Raw genomic sequence first — 19,349 nt, forward strand, 5'->3', positions numbered from 1 at the left:
CATTTTGGGCAAAAAAAGCAAGACAGAACCTAGTGGAGTTTAATAAATTGGCCAAATTCATAGAACTGGCTAAGGGTATAGCATGAACATGAACCCAAGACATTTAATGCCCAGCCTAATACTCTTCCTATTTATCAATCACTCAAGGAATAGCATTGTTTAACAGAATCAAACCCCTTATTACAATTTTCCCTTCTGACTGACATGCATTGATAATGATATAAAGGATGTCCATAAAGACTGTGTGCAATTTAAAATAGTTGTAACTTCTTTTAACTATATGTGATAGAAAGTATCTGTAATAAGGATTAGAAAGCTTGATATATCTAGTTTATTTTTGTCTTTAGTAATTTTATTTTATTTTTATTTTTAGAAATTCAACATAAAACTTATTTTTCAGGATTACTGTTGACCCATTGCTTCACTAGAAGAGAAAGTAAACTGTGTTCTTTGGCTGGCTGAACTAAAATCTACCACTGCTGTCCCAAGTCTACCATTTTCTTGGCCTCCACATTTGCCAGATTTGACTCCACTGGATTTCTTTTTATGTGGATATGTGAAAACTAATGTTCATTCAACCAAACCTTGATCTAAAGAAGACTTGAAATCCAGGGCAACTGATGTGATTGCCAGCATTACTGAAAATCAGCTTGAAAATATTTTCCATTAACTACAGAATTGTATTATCCTTTGTATCAGTAATGATGGTGGACATGTTGAAAATTAACAAGAACAGTAAAAAAATTGTGTTTCTTCTTTCTTTTGCTTTTTACAGATTCTTTTTTATCACATATAGTTACAAAGTTACAACTATTTTAAATTGCACATGGACTTTATGGACACTCCATATATGTCTGTATCTATTAAGACTTCCTCTTTCCTTCCTTGGAGAAATTACTAGTTGTTCTTGAAAGGGTACTGAAGATTAGGAAATACAAAACACCATTTATTGAAAAGTTGCCAAATCAGGAGAATACTGAATTTATTTTAAAATAGTCACTGAATGTCCATATCCAGAATTGTGCAGGACTGAATGAACTACAAATATAGACACATACTATTTTGGAAGCAAATGAATTTTAAACAATGCCCTGAACAATGAACCTTTGGCAGCTGCTTTATTCTGAGTATTATGATGGTGCTATATGCCAAATAAGAGCCAATTTTCATCCAGTGTTAATTCTTTGTTGATGTTTTCTCCCAGGCTATTCTTATCAGGGCTTACTGCTATCAACAAAAGCAACAAAAATGGCACTGGATCCCTACATAATGAGTTATATTTCCATAGCAGTGATCAAAGGCCCTAGATTTATAAGTTTGCCTCAAGTGAGCTTATTTCTATTAAAAAGGAAGGGGAGGAAGCAAGGTGCGTTGTATGTAGAAGAGAGGGAATTGAAGAGGAATTTGCAACTATGTCCAAGGAGCAGCCACGCTGTGCATACCCTTTGATCCAGCAATACTACTGTATCCCAAAGAGATAATAAAAAGGGAAAAGGACCGACGTACAAAAATATTTATGGCTGCTCTCTTCGTGGTGGCAAAGAACTAGGGGATTCCCATCAATTAGGAAATGGCTGAACAAGTTGTAGTATATGAATGTAATGGAATACTATTGTTCTATAAAAAATGATGGGCAGGTAGATTTAAGAAAAACCTGGAAACACTTAGATGAACTGATACTAAATGAAGTGCACAGAATCAGGAAAACATTGTACACAGCAATAGCAACATTGTGCAATGATTAACTATGACAGACTTAACTCTTCCCAGCAATACAGTGATCTAAGTCAATTCCAAAAAAAAACTCATGATGGAAAATGCTAACCACATCTACAGAAAGAATTCCGGAGTTTGAATACAGATTGAATCATACTATTTTCAATTTTTTTGTGTTATAATTTTTCTTTCTCATGGCTTTCCCCTTTTGTTCTGATTCTTTTACAACATGACCAATGTGGAAATATGCTTAACATGACTGTACACGTAAAACCTATGTCAGGTTTCTTGCTGTCTTGGGGAGGGGGAGTGGGGGAATGGAGAGAGAAAAATTTGGAACTCAAAATTTGACAAAAATTAATGTTGAAAATTATCTTTACATGTAGTTGGAAAAAATAAAATTCTATTAAGGAAGAAGATAGGGAATGTTTAGATTTTATCTTGTTATAGAAAAACCTAATTTGTTAGAGACTATAACTTGGAACTCTCCAGTAATTACCCTTTCTGTATATATACTATGCAATTACAACGTAAGGAAGGAGGAGGCCCCTGACACAATGAAACAATTAGAGGTACCTACTAAATCACCAAAGGGCAATTCTGGAATGGTTCCTACAGTTTTAAAGTAATGTGTATTTCATTGTACTTTCCTTTTATGTAACCCTCGAAACTGTCTCACAATTCATTAGCCAAACTGGTTAATGAGAGCAAGATTTTTATTAACTATTCCTGATAGCAGAAAGATTCCTGTATTTTTTTCTTCTTAAAAAACACTTTGAGATGCAATCCTGGAAAACATTCTTGAGGAAAATGGTACTGGACTTATTTTTATTAACATGTCTTAAAAATATTTTAGCTAAAACATTTTTTCAACTGGTATCACATTAAAATAACTTTACAGTTGTCATAGAGTCTCCATAGACATATTTACTAGGCTTCTGGAGGGAGCCTCATAATTTAATACCCTGCCCAATAATTTATTACTGATGGCTTGCTTAAAACGAGAGCTAAAATTAAAATTAAAATAGGTTAAATTATTTATCAGGATTCCATGTCTATACCTTCTTAGTGTCAAATAGAGAATCTGAGACTATTCCATGAAAATTGGAGTAAATTATATAGAAGGAAGGAAAAGAGAAATAAAGTGAATAATTTTATTTTGATTTATATTACAAAACACTTGTCAAGATGCTATGTAATATTCTAAAGCTGCCTCTAAAACAAATTTTAAAAATAAATTAATTTCTTCCCCCAATTTTTGTTTTCTGTGCAAAACATGAATAGACTGACCTTAGTATAAGAGGGAAGATTTATGAAGTTCAAAGTAAAGCAGTTAAACAAGAAAGCATGAAATACCTCATTCAAATTCCCAAGACACAAGTTGAAACTTGTCCATAAAAAAAGAAAAAAATTGTTTGAAATTTTAGGGGGCAAATTATTTGAGATCTCTTCCCTTTTCTGTTCCCTTGTTTTTCACTGCATTGCTTATTACTATTTTAAAATGAAAGAGAAAGAAATGTAACTTTGAGCAAAAATTTCTTGGTGCATGTTTTCATGAAGGTCTTGGAGAAGTGAAGGGTGAAGCCTGAGAAGGACTTAGGATTTAGGATTTAGGATAAACTGTATATTTCCTTTATCTGTGGTTTCTACCCCTATTGCTAATTAGTATGAGTCATTTGAAAACTGATTATATTTGACTTGTAAGGATCTCTATAAGAATAATCTGGAAAAAGACTGTTTTTGCATGAAGGAAGAATATGCTCAATATCACATTTATGTGTGTATTCACATTTGATTTCATTTACAAAAGAGGAGAAAGGTAGTCTTTGGATTACATTTTTTATCCATCATCCTTCAATATCTTCCACTGGAGAGATTAATCAGTTGTCATGAACATTGAAAGGCACATTTTGCAATGGGGAAAGACATTTAACCTATGCAAATTACATGTAATAAGATCAAATTTGTTTGTTTTTTTTTTAGCCATACTGAGATTGTTTCTTATTTTTAACAATAACACATTAATTCATTGATAACAATAACAAAGTGTTATTTTAACTTCAACAGTCTTTGTGTAACCATTGTGTTGGTTACATATTGTGATTACATACATACATGTCTAATAAGCCCTAAGAGGTCACAAAAGGATGCAGAATTAGATATCACAAGTACAAAAGTATAGAGAATACAATGAAGAGTTTAATTTCAGTTTCTTTCTTCTATTATAGTTTTCAAGTGCTTAGTCTACTCATTTTAATTAACCTATTTAGACTTAAAAAGTAAGATTTAAAATACTGTAGGGAACACTGCTAAAATTTACTACCTACTCAGTTACTTTGATATTCATTAAAGAGTCATCATAGATAATAGTCAATTATTTCAGTCTCCCAATATTTAATTTCCAATTAAAATAATTACTCTTCTTATGTGTCATTTTTATTTTTTAACAGTCGAGGATACAATAAACTTGGAGAAACAAGTAAATCCAAATTTAAAGGTAGCAAATATTTCTATTTTCTTACTTAGATATGTCAATGACCATTTCTTTAGTCTTATGTATCTAGCACTTCAAGGATTTGTTCAAAACTCAGTACCTCTTGAAAGCCATCTCTGACAAATCCAATCACAATCTGTTGTGATTTTTGTCTTCTCTGAACTTCTTCCCTATATTCTCCGAGCACTTGGCCCTTTATGTTTGATTATGTTTTGTATGATGAGGCTGATTTTCTTGGGAGACTCATAGTTATGATTTCAATATTTTTATTTATACTATATTTATCAAAAGGAAAAAGATAGTAGCAGAATGAGGATTTGAAATTAGGTGCTCTCACTCCAAATCCAGTATTCTTTCCACTGTACCACATCTTCCCATCATTCATTCAAACACCCTGTCTAGAGCAATTAGAATTTAAAGTGTCTTTATAGATCATCAGACCAACCAGTCTCATCAAATGAGAAAATGTATGCAAAGTCTTTTGCAAAATGTAAAGAATCATATGTATGTCAACAACAACAACAATCACTATTATCTTATGCATGAGGAAACCAAAACCTGGAGAAACTGAGTCCATACCCTAGTAAATGGCTGAACTAGAATAAGAGCTCAGGTGACCTCATATATGATTTAGTACTCTTTCCAATATATCACACTGACTCCCTAATATGTATAGCAGAGAAGTCAGGCTGAGGAGCCCCACGTCTTATATTACTGAGAACGATTTCTGCATTCAGAAGTTCTGGTAAAAGAAAAAAAAATAAAAAAACAAACAACAATAACAAACCCTTTAAATTGTAGAATATTTTAACATACCTTGAACTTAGCCTCCTAATACTGGAGACATCTCAGCCCTATTTAATAATAAGACACAAAAAGCCCAGTGCCCTCCTATGGTGAAATGATATTCTCAATACCTCACGATTCAAAAACGGTTCCATCATGAATTCCTCTTATTATTAGACCTAAAATAGCATTGCTTTGAAATGATCCAATTAATATGGTTTTATATGTCTACTTTGTCATCTTGTTTTTTTAAATTTTTTTTTATTTTTACTTTACAACACTCAGTTCCAAAAGTTTTACCAAGTTGGAAATTTTCTATCTCTTCCTCTCTTCCCCACTCCCTGCCAAAACAACGTGTAATCTTATATAGGTTGTACATATACCTTTGCACTAAACTTATTTACACAATAGCCACATTGAAAAGAACTGTAATCAATGGAATGAATCATGAGAAAGAAATAAAACCAAAAAAGAAGGAAAAAAAAGAGAGCAAATAGTTTGCCTCAAGCTGCATTCAAACTCCATAATTCTTTCTCTGGATGTGGCTAGCTTTTTCCATCATGAGTATTTTGGAGCTGTCTTTGAACCCTGTATTGCTGAGAAGAGCCAAGTCTATCAAAGTTAGTCATCAGAGATACTGTGTGTCTGTAATTGTGTATAATTTTCTCCTGGTTCTGCTACCCCCACTCAGCATCTGATCATGTTAAGTCTTTCCAGGTTTATTATGAAGTCAATCTGCTCCTCATTTCTTATAGCACAATAGTATTCCATTACATTCATATACCATAACTTGTTTAGCCATTCCCCAATTGATGGCATCCCTTTGATTTCCAATTCTTTGCCACCACAAAAAGAGCTGCTATAAATATTTTTTGTACATACAGGTCCCTTTCCCACTTGTGTGATCTCTTTGGGATACAGACCTAGAAGTGGTATTGCTGAGTCAAAGGGTATGCACATTTTTAAAACCTGTTGGGAATAGTGCCAAATTGCTCTTCAGAACAACTGTATCAGTCCACAACTCCCCCAACAATGTGACATCTTCCTATTTTCCCATATCTTCTCCAGCATTTATGATTTTCCTGTTTTGTCATGTTAGCCAAGCTGACAGGAGAGATGCGGTACCTAAGAGTGGCATTGATTTGCATTTCTCTAATCAATAGTGATTTAGAGTTTTTTTATATGACTATAGATATCTCTAATTTCTTCCTCTGAAAACTGCCTGTTCATATCTTTGACCATTTATCAATTCAAAGATAAACTGTATTCCTATAAATTTGACTCAGTTCCCTGTATATTTTAGAGATGAGGCCTTTATCAGAGACACTGGTTGTAAAAATTCTGAATTTTCTGTTTCCCTCCTAATCTTTGTTGCATTGGCTTTGTTTGTACAAAACTTTTCAATTTAACATAGTCAAAATTATCTATTTTGCATTTTGTAATGCCCTCTATTTCTTGTTTAGTCATAAATTCTTCCCTTCTCCATAAATCTGACAGGTAAACTATTCCTTGTTCTCTGAAATTGCTTATACTATCAGCCTTTATACCTAAATTGTGAACCCATTTTGACTTTACTTTGTTATACACTGTAAGATACTGGTCTATGCCCAGTTTCTGCCCTGTTGTTTTCCAATTTTCCCAGCAGTTTTTGTGAAATATTGAATTCTTAACCCAGAAGCTGGACTTGGGTTTTATCAAAGAATATAATTGCTATAGTCATTGACTACTGTGTCTTATGTACCTAACCTATTCTGTTGATATTTTTTTAAAATCAAATTTACCAAAGGTTTATCAATTTTATTGTTTTTTTTTCATAAAACTAGCTTGTAGTTTTATTTATTAGTTCAGTAGTTTTATTGGTTTCAATTTTATTAATCTCTCCTTTGGTTTTCCGTATTTCTAATTTGGTATTTAATTGAGGGTTTTCTATTTGTTCTTTTTCTAGCTTTTTTATTTGCATGCCCACTTCATTGATCCCCCTTTTTATTCATGTAAGAATTCAGAGATATAAAACTTCCCCTAAGAACTGCTTTCCCTGCATCCCATAAGTTTTGGTATGTTTTCTCATCATGGTCATTCTCTTGAACGAAGTTATTGATTGTTTCTATGATTTCTTCTTTGATCCACTCATTCTTTGGGATTAGATTATTTAGTTTCCAATTAATTCTTAGTCTATCCATCCAAGGTCCCTTATTAAAAATCATTTTTATTGCATTATGATCTGAAAAGGATGCATTGACTATTTCTGCCTTTCTGCACTGGATTGTGAGGTTTTTATGCCCTAGGACAAGGTTAAATTTTATGTATGCGCCATGTACCACTGAGAAAAAAGTATATTCCTTTCTATCCCCATTCAGTTTTCTTCAAATGTCTATCATATCTACCTTACCTAAAGTTCTATTCACTTATTTAACTTCTTTCTTGTTTATTTTGAGGTTAGATTTATCAAGTTCAGAAAGAGGGAGACTGAGGTCCCCCACTAGTATAGTTTTGCCATTTATTTGTTCTTGTAACTCCCTTAACTTCTCCTCTAAGTATTTGGATGCTATGCCACTTGGTGCATATATGTTAAATAATAGTATAACTTCATTTTCTATGGTGTCTTTTAGCAGGTTATAGTTTCCTTCCTTATCTCTTTTAATTGGATCTATCTTTGCTTTTGCTTTGTCTGAGATTAGGACTGCTACCCCTGCCTTTTTCACTTTAGCTGAAGCACAATATATTCTACTCTAGCCTTTTACCTTTACCCTGTGTGTGTCCCCTTTTCAAATGTGTTTCTTGTAAACAACATATTGTAAGATTTTGTTTTTTAATCCATTCTGCTATCCACCCCTGTTTTATGGGAGAATTCACATTCACAGTTATGATTACTATCTATGTCTTTTTTTTCCTTCTTATCCCTGCCCCCATCGATGCTTTTATTTCTCCCTTCTCTCTTCCCCTCCTCAAAAGTGTTTTGCTTTTGACCACTGCCTCCTTTATATTTCCTCCCTTTCAACTCCCCCCCTTTATCTTATCTTGCTTTATCTTATTCCCTTGCTACTTATTCCCTCGCTTCTAACCCTGCCTTTCTTTGCCCTTTTGTTCTTACTGCCTATAGGGCAAATTTGATATGTATACTTAACAGAGTATGTTATTCTCTCCTTGAACCAAATCTGATGATAGTAAATCTCCAACACTGCCCTTCTTCCTCCATTTTTCCCCCAAGTATGATATTTTTCGTGCCTCTTCATTTGATGTAATTTCCCCTGTTCTGCCTCCTCCTTACCTCTTCTCCCACTGCAATCCCTTTTCATCCCTTAATAGAGATTTTTATCATCACTTCTGTTAATTTATACCCACAGCCTCTGTCTATCAATATCACTTTAAGATGTTGTACTAACTATACCATTTTCAAAATTAGTAAATGTCATCCTCCCTTTTCATCAGGAAGGTCTGGAATTCCCTTATTTCATTGAGTGTCCATCTTCTTGCCTGAAAGATTATACTCACTTTTGCTGGATAGTTGATCCTTGGTTGTAGTCCAAGCTCCTTTGCCTTTTAGAATATCATATTCCAATACCTCCAATCTTTTAATGTAAAAGCTGCAAGGTCCTGTGTGATCCTGACTGTAATTCCACGATATTTGAATTATTTCTTTCTGGTTGTTTGCAGTATTTTCTCCTTGACCTGCTAATTCTGGAATTTGGCTACAGTATTCATGAGAGTTTTCAATTTGGTGATCAGTGGATTCTTTTGATGACTATTTTACTCTCTGGTTCTAGGACCTCAGGAAAGTTTTCCTTGAAGATTTCTTGGAAGACACTGTCCAGGCTATTTTTTTCATTATGGCTTTCTGGAAGACCAGTAACTCTTAGATTATCTCTCTTGGATCTATTTTCCAGGTTAGTTATTTTTCCAATGAGATGTTTTACATTTTCTTCTATTTTTTTCATTATTTGACTTTGTTTGATTGATTCTTGATGCCTCATAGAGTCATTAGCTTCTACTTGCACAATTCTAATTTTTAACACATTATTTTCTTCAGATAGCTTCTGCAACTCTTTCCATTTGGCCAATTTTACTTTTCAAGAATTCATTTTCTTTTGTTTGAGTCTGTAATTTTTCTCTTACCTCTCTAATTTGGATTTTAAAATCCTCTCTGAGCTCTTCCAGGTATGCTCTTTGGGCTTGAGACCAGATCATCTTCCCTTTTGAGGTTTCAGGTGTGGGTATTGTATCAATGCTATGCTCTTCTGAATTCATATTTTGATGCCTGTCCACATAATATGATTCAATGGACTTTTTCTAGTTTGCTTCTTCATGGTGGTTGCCTTTTTACCTGCCTTTTAAAGTGGATCTCTGCTTCTGGGGCCCAGGGTGTTCTGTCCCAAGCTTCTTGTTTCAGGAGCTAGGGGCCTGGTTACTGGCTTTGTGTGCTGTGGCCTCTGGTTTTGTCAGCTAGAAGCTATATTTGCTGCAGCTCACCTGGTGCTGAGCTGGAGCTGGCTGGTGTCTGCCAAGGATCAAGGCCCAGTGGAGTCTTTCTGAGTTTCCCCAGGGTTGCACTGAAGCTCACAGAATGAAGGGGGGGGAGCGGTAGTCTGGCTGCTGGAAGTCTCCTCTTCCCCCAGGGCTATGCTTTATAGCACAGGTGTTCTCAGTGTTCAGTCTGTGCTGGTGTCTGCCAAATCCCCTGGCTGTGAGAAGGCGTTCCTGGGGTCCTGGTGTTGGTGCTTGCTGTCTCCACCCCCCTGGGGCTCAGGAACTCCTGCTAGTCTGTTAAGGTGGGGCTTACTGGGATGCCTCCTTTCCTGCACTGGTCTCCTTACATCAATGCAAGAGGGAGGGTCTCCCTAGCTTCCCAAGCTAAAAGACTTCTGAACCCCCACTTCTGGCTCCTCTATTCCAGGGTTTCTCCTACAGCAGCATTCTCTGGGTTATTCAAGGGAGGGATCAGAGCTCTTAGAGTTTACTTAGTCATCATGGCTTCCAGAAGTTCAAGAAGGTGAGTTTCAAACCTTTAGACACTGGGCTTTTAGCACCAGGAGTAGTTGTTGCTGCTGCCATAGGCTCTACACTTCTGTCTCACCTAGTTTGGACAAAGTACCATCCTGCACCAAAAGGCCTGGGAATCGCCACTGCAGCCAGTGGATTGGGCCTGCTCCCTTTCTGGTTTTGTGGTTCCATGCACCCAGCTCTCTCTTAGCCCAGTGCAACAGACCCCTCTCTTACTGGACTTTCCTTGCTTGGAAATCTGCCATACTCTGTCTCCTAGTGGATTCTATTTCTCTCAAATCTATTCAGATTCACTTCCCAAGGTTTCTGAAAGAATTTGTGAGAGAGCTCAGGCATGTCCTTGCTTTCACTCTGCCTTATTGGCTCCACCTCAATACAATTGCTATTGATTTAAATGAGTACAGATAAAAAATCTAATCCTGAAATATAGCTTCATTAAAAATGTACTATGCCAAACGAAACTATTTCCTTTTTTTACCTGTTTCCCAGACAAGTAGATCTGAGAAATGCTATTGATAGTATTTATTTTAGCAAAGTTTTTGGTGAAATACCAATGCTATCTGGCAGAAAAACAAAGAAAGATATGGTCACATTGAAGTATATAGTGTCCAGCACAAGGAAAATGATAACCCAGATGGACAGCTCTGATCAGACTACATCAGTAGGGTTGTGCCATTTTGGAGTCCTGGATTTTAAATAAGAAATTTATAAGCTTGGTAGAATCCAGTGAAGAAAATCCAAGAGTAGTCAAGGGACCCCCTGATACTTACAAATATATTTAGACTGAAAGAACTGGAGATATTTAGCCTGAAGAAAGGACTTAGCAGAGACATAATAACTGTTTTCAAGGATGTAACATGCTGCTGTGCGGAAGTGGGATTTTTATGTCACAGAGCTTAGATAACTAGTTTGAAGTTTAGTGTGAAAAAAATTGTCTTCATCCCAAGAAAAAGAACAAAGAAACAAATCTTCTTTACAATCACAGCCACACAGAAATGTAATGTGATGAGAGAGAATAGATTTAACTTAACCTCACTCAAGATCTTCAAACAAAGACTAGATAATTACTTTCCGGGTCAAGGTAATTCTTGTTCAAATATGGTTCAGATGAGATGATCTCTATGCTCTGAAAAATCTTCTAGTTCTGAGACTCTAAGAGTCTGTCATTTGAAATGAGTGTATACTTGTGACAATAATGTGGCTAGCAGATGCTGTGGGGGTGTAAGACGCAACAAGATCAGCCACAAGTGCTGCCAGCACAGGTTCTTTGATATGCTTCTCTAAGGGAAGCAACTTTAAGGGGTTATCAATCTCACTTTAATCAAACATACATATATCATTCACTTAGTTCAATGGGAAAAGCCAGCACCCTGAACCTCAGAGCAAATACAAATAGAAATTACAAATGTACATTATATAAACAGAGCAAATAACACAAACCAGTCCATCCATAGCAATACATAGTTACCAGAGAAGCACTGACATCTGGGTTTTATCAAAGCCCAGGGCTCCTAAACAAAGGCTGGCCAGAGTCTCATCTAGTCAAATCACAGGACGCTGTTCTGGTGAGTTAGAGCCCCAGACAAAATGCTAACCTCTGAATTTATATACCCTTCTTAGGTCCAGAAAGCTTCACACCTAATCAGCAAAAGAGTGCGGATCTGGGGCTTAGTACCTAGTTAGCAAAAGGGTGTGGGCCTGGGGATTTGTACCTAGTAAGACTTAATCAAAGGCACTTGATTATTTTAGTATTCTAAAAGAGAAAACAGTAAAAAAAAGCCCTACTTTAATTACCAATACAATATCATAACAATGCAAAACCTAACTAGCCCTTCAGGTGATAATTATCAATATTTGGGAGATGTAATGACCAAAAGCTTTTATTATTGGGGACTATATTTCTAGAAATAAGCCTCTCCTAGATATGTTTTTTATTAAATTGATTCTTAAATATTTTATAATTGAGAGATACAAGTTTGCTGCTCTAATATTACACTGGGAAATTACATAGAAAACAGATAGTATTGATATTTCTCCTCCAAACCCCACAAAGTCTCCTGAGTAGACCAGCAATTAGTAAGGAATTTTTTAATTACCTACTAAGTTCCAGTCACTGTGGTAAGTAGCAGGGATCAAAAAACACAAGGGAAATATTCACTTCTCTTAAGAAATTTATATTTTGTTAGAGGAGACTATATATACATATGCTTGTATATATGCATGTATATATATATATATATATATATTCCTTAATACATATGTGATTTATATATGTATACGCATGCATATATGTACACATGCATACATACATAGCTATTTATCAGGGGACAACGTTAGCAGCTAACCGGATTCTAAGACGTAAATTTAAGATAGAATTAAGGAATTTAATATTTTTTTTTCAGCTAAAGAGACTAGAAGAAATCCTAAAGTATAAATGAAACTCAAAAAATCCATTGGTATATAATATTTCATTTTTATTTTTTCTGACAATGTATAACTCCATAATTTTACTGAGTTAAATAAAAGGCATTAGCATTGCGATAAATCCTCTTTTCAAAATTCTACCTTGCATACAATTAATTTCCAAAAGAATTTTTGAAATATGGTCTCGGTTCTGATAACATAAACAAGTTTGCTTATGGTGAATTGGCCAGCTTTATTAAAACCTGGCATTTTATTGAGCAAGGAGTGGTTTACAGAAACATCACCTTGTCCACTCCTAGGACAGTTTCCATGGGTATGACATCAAGTATGACATTTGGGGAGAAGGGAGAGTTAAGGAAGAAGTACCTGCAAAGATCAATCTAAAAAGTGTGACTAGAATATGAACTGTGCAACCTCAGCATTAAAGAAGCAGCCAGAAGATCTGTTAAGGGTAGATACAAGGAGTGAGAATAAAGAATCAGAACTTGTAAATACAAAGGATGCATTGCTCACTTTGGCAACTGAGTCCTAACAATGCCTGCGATCTATTTTTTTCTATTCCTGATTTTGTTATTCCTTGTTTTTATTTGAAATTATCAACTTGGCAGGTCCCCTTGCCAGTTATATCAACTGGCAGAAGAGGGGGCAGGTAAGCTTAGAACAAGCATTTTATTTGGAATCAGTTTGTCACTTACACATGTATATCATTATGGAAAATGAATCATAAAAGTTTTCTTTTTTTAGTAGAAGGAATGACATAATTCATTTCTTGGTCTATAAGTATCATCACTGAATTTTGAGATTCTGCTTTAGGATTCCTATTTGTAAAATGTCAATATAATTTGATCTAAAATAATAATATAAAATGTCATGGGATACAAATACAACTTAGAAAATCAAATTTATTTAGAACTTACTAATTTTCAATTATTTCATTATTACAGGAGAAAATATCAGCTGAAAAGATGTTAAATGTTAAAATTAAAGCTATGACATCATTTTATTTCCTAACAGTCTTCTCTTCTACATTGTTATCACAAAAATTGCTCATCATAAGGAATGAACACTTACTACATTATTAATGAATTTAAAGGGGATGAGGGGTTTTTATGTTTTTAAAAAGTAATCTAAATTATTAAATATATTTAATCTGCTGTAAATGTGGAACTCCAGTGCTACTTGAAGGGGGGAATATGTTGGGCACCAAGTCCACCTCATACCAATACATGGGAATTCAGTTACTAAAATACAAACATAATCTCATTATGAGGTAATATGAGGGTAACTAATAGGCCTCAAACCTGTTGATGAGTTAGGGGGATATCTACCCCAAGCATGTGAAAACTTTTCTTGGTGCAATGGGCAGATAACCATAAAAGCAGCTGAAGAAGACATTGTAAAGTGCTTAAAGGTTGGTCAGGCATTGATTATCAAGATGCATCCAGGGCCATTGCCAATGGTCTTGACTTTTGTCCTATTACTGGACTTCAATGACTCAGAAAGAATGAGTGAGGCTGACAATTTTTTGAAACTTTGCCTCGCTTAAATTCCATTCACATGCAAGTCAAGACATCACTTGTGATGTCATTGGTCCTCTTTGAAAATGAAGGACAAACCACAAAACATGAGGTAGGTTATATGTACATGGTTTAGTTTTCCCCTGCCACATCTTCTTAAAGCTAACAGGGAGTTTATGAATTCTGTGTGTGGTCCCTATGATGGTTCTACCTCTCTTGGGGGTGAAGAAGACTAGTTGAGCATAAAAAAGTGTTATCCACCTAAGACAAATCAAATTACATTATCTTAGAACTGGATGGGATGTTAAGATTTATCTAGTCCAAGGCCTTTGTAATAGATGAAGAAACTGAGGCCCAAGTAAGTAAAGTGACTTTCAAGAGGTTATACCAGAAACATTAGAGACAAGTTGCACCTATAAGGTAGCAAATGAATGAGTCATTCTAATAATAATGCAAAATAATGCATTTTAAAATGAAACCCTGCTTTACTCAACCATGCAGTTAGTGAAAAAGATCACCAATCATTTTTGTTTGTTTTATTGTATACCCTAGTCTTTGTGAGTCCTTTTGCTAAGATAGAATTTAATATAATTCAGGAAGAATCTTAGAAAACACGTGCTTCAAACAGAAAATATTACTTACAGATTTTTAAAATTTCAAGTTCATTTCATTTATGGTTTTAAAATCTTATATTCCTGTTAATCTGCTCCATGGAAAGGATACTAATATGACTGACATCAAAACATTTGGAATAATATAAAGTTTCAAGGAACTATTTTGAGTGTATTTAATTTTATAGTTCAGATTTGAATGCAAACAAGAAAATTAAAATATTGACAAATAGGTTCTACATAGCAAAGCCATGCCCCCTAAATTGTATTTGCTTATTCCTTTTATGTTCTTCATACAGTAGAGGAAGATAGAGTCATGAACACAGTCAACAGCTAAATAGAGAAATCAAGTCTGTGATCTGTGCTAATAGAAGAGAGTAGTGATGTATATCATTCCAAACAGTGCATGATTTCAAAACCACTTATATTTGACATTTTGGAATTTACATCTTAAGGACAGTCTACACCCAAGCAATTCTTGACATGTGTAATAAAATAATGAGACCAACTTGCAAAGACCCAAGTGAGGATGAGCTGAACAAATAACTTCATGATTCTGTGGTTGAAACCCTGAAAAAGTGATTCTTCTTCATCATTCCATGCAAGAGATAGACAGTATCTAGACTTATTGGTTCATTCAACCCCCAACTTCCTCTGGGTAATAAGTGATGACTTGGGTATTGTAGTTAAACAAAATCTTTTTGGATAGTTGAAATGGCTTTCCCAGCAGAGGAATTTCTACTCTTCAACTTGTTTCTATTCTACTTCTTCAGCTTATCCACACCCTTCTACTTTCTTCTTCATAATGCATGCAAAAGCCCAAAATGGAAGCAAGGAAGTTAATAGGAAAACAAGTCAAAAGGAACAATATTAATGTAGAGAAAGAAATTCTAATTGTATCCCACGGTGATCTGCTTGCACATCACAGGAAGTGGGTATTTTGGGTAATATAATAAATACATATTCATCCTACATTGGTCATGTTTTGGAGAAAATCTTGCCAATATTTTAAGAGAGTGAGAAGAAAGGAAGCATAATCATGTAAATGAAGTATAATTTCAACTGTAAAATTCACATATTTTGTGTGCTACTTTGTGCCTCTTTTAAAGTTATTTAAATAGGCATGCAAACGCTTCTGTTTTGAAAATATGTTTCATCTCCTCCCACACTCTAGCTACATCTTACACTTTAAGGAATATAATGATGTCTGAGTTTTGTTGCTGCTGATTAAGATCCCAGACAAAGCAATAAAAAAGAATTCTCAAGTAGTCTACGAAAGTTATGCCCCACTTTGATGTTTCTTCCAAAAGTTGTGCATACATAGGCTAAATAGTAAGTCATGGGATCACAGGATCATAAATCTAAAGCTGGAAGGGACCTGGGATCTCATCTAGTCAAGCTCTATCATTTTATGATGAGTAAACAAGGCTTAGAGAGATTAAGTGACTTGAAGCAGCACTACTTTTTCCTATAAAAATGTATTTTGCTTGAAATCCCAGAGAACGATCAGAAAGCCTAGGGAACCCAGGTAGCCAGTGTTTAAAAGGTGGCATTTTTCTTTGGATGGGATGCATGGAGTTTATTGATCTTAGGGATCCATACCAGTACCTGCCACATAAAATGAGCTTTATCTCAGGCCTGGGTATTTGCTGAACTTGGCCTGGGCACCATGAGGGTTGGGGATGAATGGGGAGTAACTGTGAAACAATAAACAAGAGGTGTCAGAACCTAGGGCTTCCAGCTTCCAGGTCCCTGTTAGAACCAGGTGCTCAGTCATTGGTGTTTGCAAGAGTGAAGTTACTGATTTTCTGGGCAAAAATCTCTGCCACAAACAGAAGGAAGACAAGAGAGGCATCCCCACAGACCTGACTGGCCTTGAATTCATTGTCCCTATTTCTTATGAAGTTAGCATCGGTAATGTAGCATTTCACCAGTCCTCCCTTGAGAGTGATCATACCTATGCATTTGGCAAAGATATCCTGAATATTGATGAATTGTAAGTCCTCCACAATGACCAACATCAATTCTGAGTTCTCACATGAGTGGAAGATCACATCCCCATGAGATCCATTTGTCAGAGTTCTTCTGTGCCCAGTAATACACAGACTCATGTTGATTTCTTTGCTCAATTGTATAGTCATCTTTGAAGGTGTCCATTTCATCCCCTCTATATTTGCTCTGGAACTATCTTGTCCAGAATTGGCATCACCAATCTTCAAATTTGCAGTAATTGTCATTGGGTAGAGGTAGATTTCTTATCCTATTGATGCCATTTTGTCTCAGATCCTTCCTCTTCAAGCTAAATTCACCCAGATATGTGGGTGCCAGGCATTTGACTACATTCTCCTCTATACTATGGGCTGTTGTCACCAGCACATCCACAGCAGGTAGTGGTTTATGGTCTCCTGAAAACCAGAGGTGATGAAGTTCCACATGTAGCATAAGAAGATGGTGCAGCCACTACTGGTTGACATCTTAGTTTCAGATATGTGTGATTCTCCTCCTCTTCCTTTACAGATCCAGTGTCTTCTCAATTATGGCATTACCTGGTGCACGCACAGCTGAAGCTGGTGGCCTAGAAGCCACTGGTGGCTAATGCATGCATAAAAGTGCCACAGTCTAAGGCCTCAGGAGTGGGGAACCCTGGTAGACTCTAGGTAGTGATTGAAGACATAGGTCTGGACCTAGATGGTTAACTGTGTGATGGAATTTGAACTTAGGTTCTGTGACTTTAATTTCAACATTCTTTCTACTGTGCCACATTTCTGAGAAGGATGGGAAATGCCTCCTAGGAAAGGTGGCTTACTTTGCTATATTTTAATATATGGAATGTGGATGTTTATGGAAAATATCTGATATCCTCATTTTTTTCCAATAGGACAACTTCTTTGCTGCTACTTTATACACACAAAGAGATGTGTGTATAATATATGTACATATATGTATAATATATAAACATATGTGTGTTATGTACATAAATACACAAATACATAGGTATGTCATTGATGCACAGTATTAACTCCTCTAAGGATTGTGTACAACTTGATGGTAGGCACTTGGTCCTCCTACAGGAGATGCTAAATGATACAGTGGATAGAGTACCAGTCTCGAGTTTAGGAAGACCTATGATCAACCTCAGACATTTACTAATTGCATGACCCTAGGTAGGTTACTCAACTCTTGTTTGCCTCAGTTTCTTTATCTGTAAAATGGGGATAATTAAAGCACCTTACTCCTAGCATTGTTATGAGGATCAAATAAGATAACTGTAAAGTGCTTATCACAGTACCTTGCACATAGCACTATATGTGTTTGCTATTACTGCTACTTCTACAACTACTACTACTACTACTACTACTACTACTACTACTACCACTACTACTACTACTACTACTACTACAAGTTCCCACTATTACAGATACTACTGGTTCTCCACACTAAAGTACCTTGCACAGAGGAGGCAACAATAACTGTTTAACTGAATTATTACTTTTAATCTAACACTCCCCAGAAAAGAGACCTCTTTTTCTCATTATTTCTCCTAAAATGCGAGTACATGAGTGAAAATATTTGACACATACTAGCTATCACCTCCAACACAAGGCGATTCCAGATCCCACTACCATTTCCCTCTTGATATTACTTTGTACTTTGAAAGGCAAGAGAAGTTTGATCAATACAATGTTCAACTGTGACTCCAGAGGATGAATGATAAAGCAGGCTGACCAGCTACAGACAGAGAAGTGATGGATTCAAGGTGATGAAAGACGAATACATTTTTCCACATGGACAAAATGATAATGTTTCACATACATATATTTGTACATATGAATGTCCATATTCGATATAAGAATTTCTTTTTTTTAATTTAAAATGGGGAAGGTTTGGGGAGGGAACGAGTGTCTAATGATAATGCCTCTTTCACTTTTTTTCCTAAAGGAAAGGAAATGAGAGTCTTCGCAGCAATTGTTTTAATGAAGATAATTAATACAGCATTGAAATATAGATGTTGAATTCATCAGTATCTTAATAGGAAAAACAAGCTACATGTAATAGAGATTCAGTTTTATATATAATCCTCTTTTTCTGCTTTATTTTATTTCCGGAAATGCTCTTTTTATTTGGTGCTTAACATCTTAATTAAAAAAACAATAATATCAAGGAAATAACTTTGAATATCCATTGCTTTCAATTATATGTTTGATGTTGAATCTCCCCACTAGCTTCTTGGGGACAAGGACTGTTTCCATGTACCTTTTTGTATCAGAGCCTGTTGCAATGTTATCTACACAAACAGCAACTAATAAACATTTGTTGAATTGACTATGGTAGCATAGTGCAGCCAGATAGGTTTCTAACATTACAGGACTGACTTTGCTAGAGAACCTTTAGACTCAATGTCAATGAATTCTTTGGAAACTGAATGTTCTTTCTAGGCTTCCCTGAAAGATTCATTCTCTCCCCTCCCCCAATTCCCTCATGTAGAGTAAACATCACTGGCAATTGCCAACGATTAGCATTCCATCTGACACAATCAAATCAGTTCAGGTACACAAGCAGTGCTATATTTTTACCATTATGAATTTCAAAAGTCTGTATACAATTGGCTTAAATGGTGGTAGCTATTATAGTGATCAGAATCATAAAAAGAAATAATTTCATTCCAAAACCCTATATAATGTCATTGCCTAACAAACTATAATTAAATCATACTTTCAACTTGCATGGATATTCCTTCTGTCACTACAAAAACACCTGATCCTGATCTCTTACAAGCTGGAAAAGATAAAAAAAAAATCATCA

The 19,349-nt window shown here is 35.4% G+C and overlaps 1 pseudogene; it reads right to left on the reverse strand.

Annotated features, from left to right (window-relative positions):
- Positions 1 to 16,315: 16,315 nt before the first annotated feature.
- LOC118835937 overlaps positions 16,316 to 19,349 on the reverse strand; it is a 31,761-nt pseudogene continuing 28,727 nt past the window's right edge.

This window comes from Trichosurus vulpecula, chromosome 1 (genome assembly GCF_011100635.1).
Source record: "Trichosurus vulpecula isolate mTriVul1 chromosome 1, mTriVul1.pri, whole genome shotgun sequence".
Lineage (NCBI taxonomy): Eukaryota > Metazoa > Chordata > Mammalia > Diprotodontia > Phalangeridae > Trichosurus > Trichosurus vulpecula.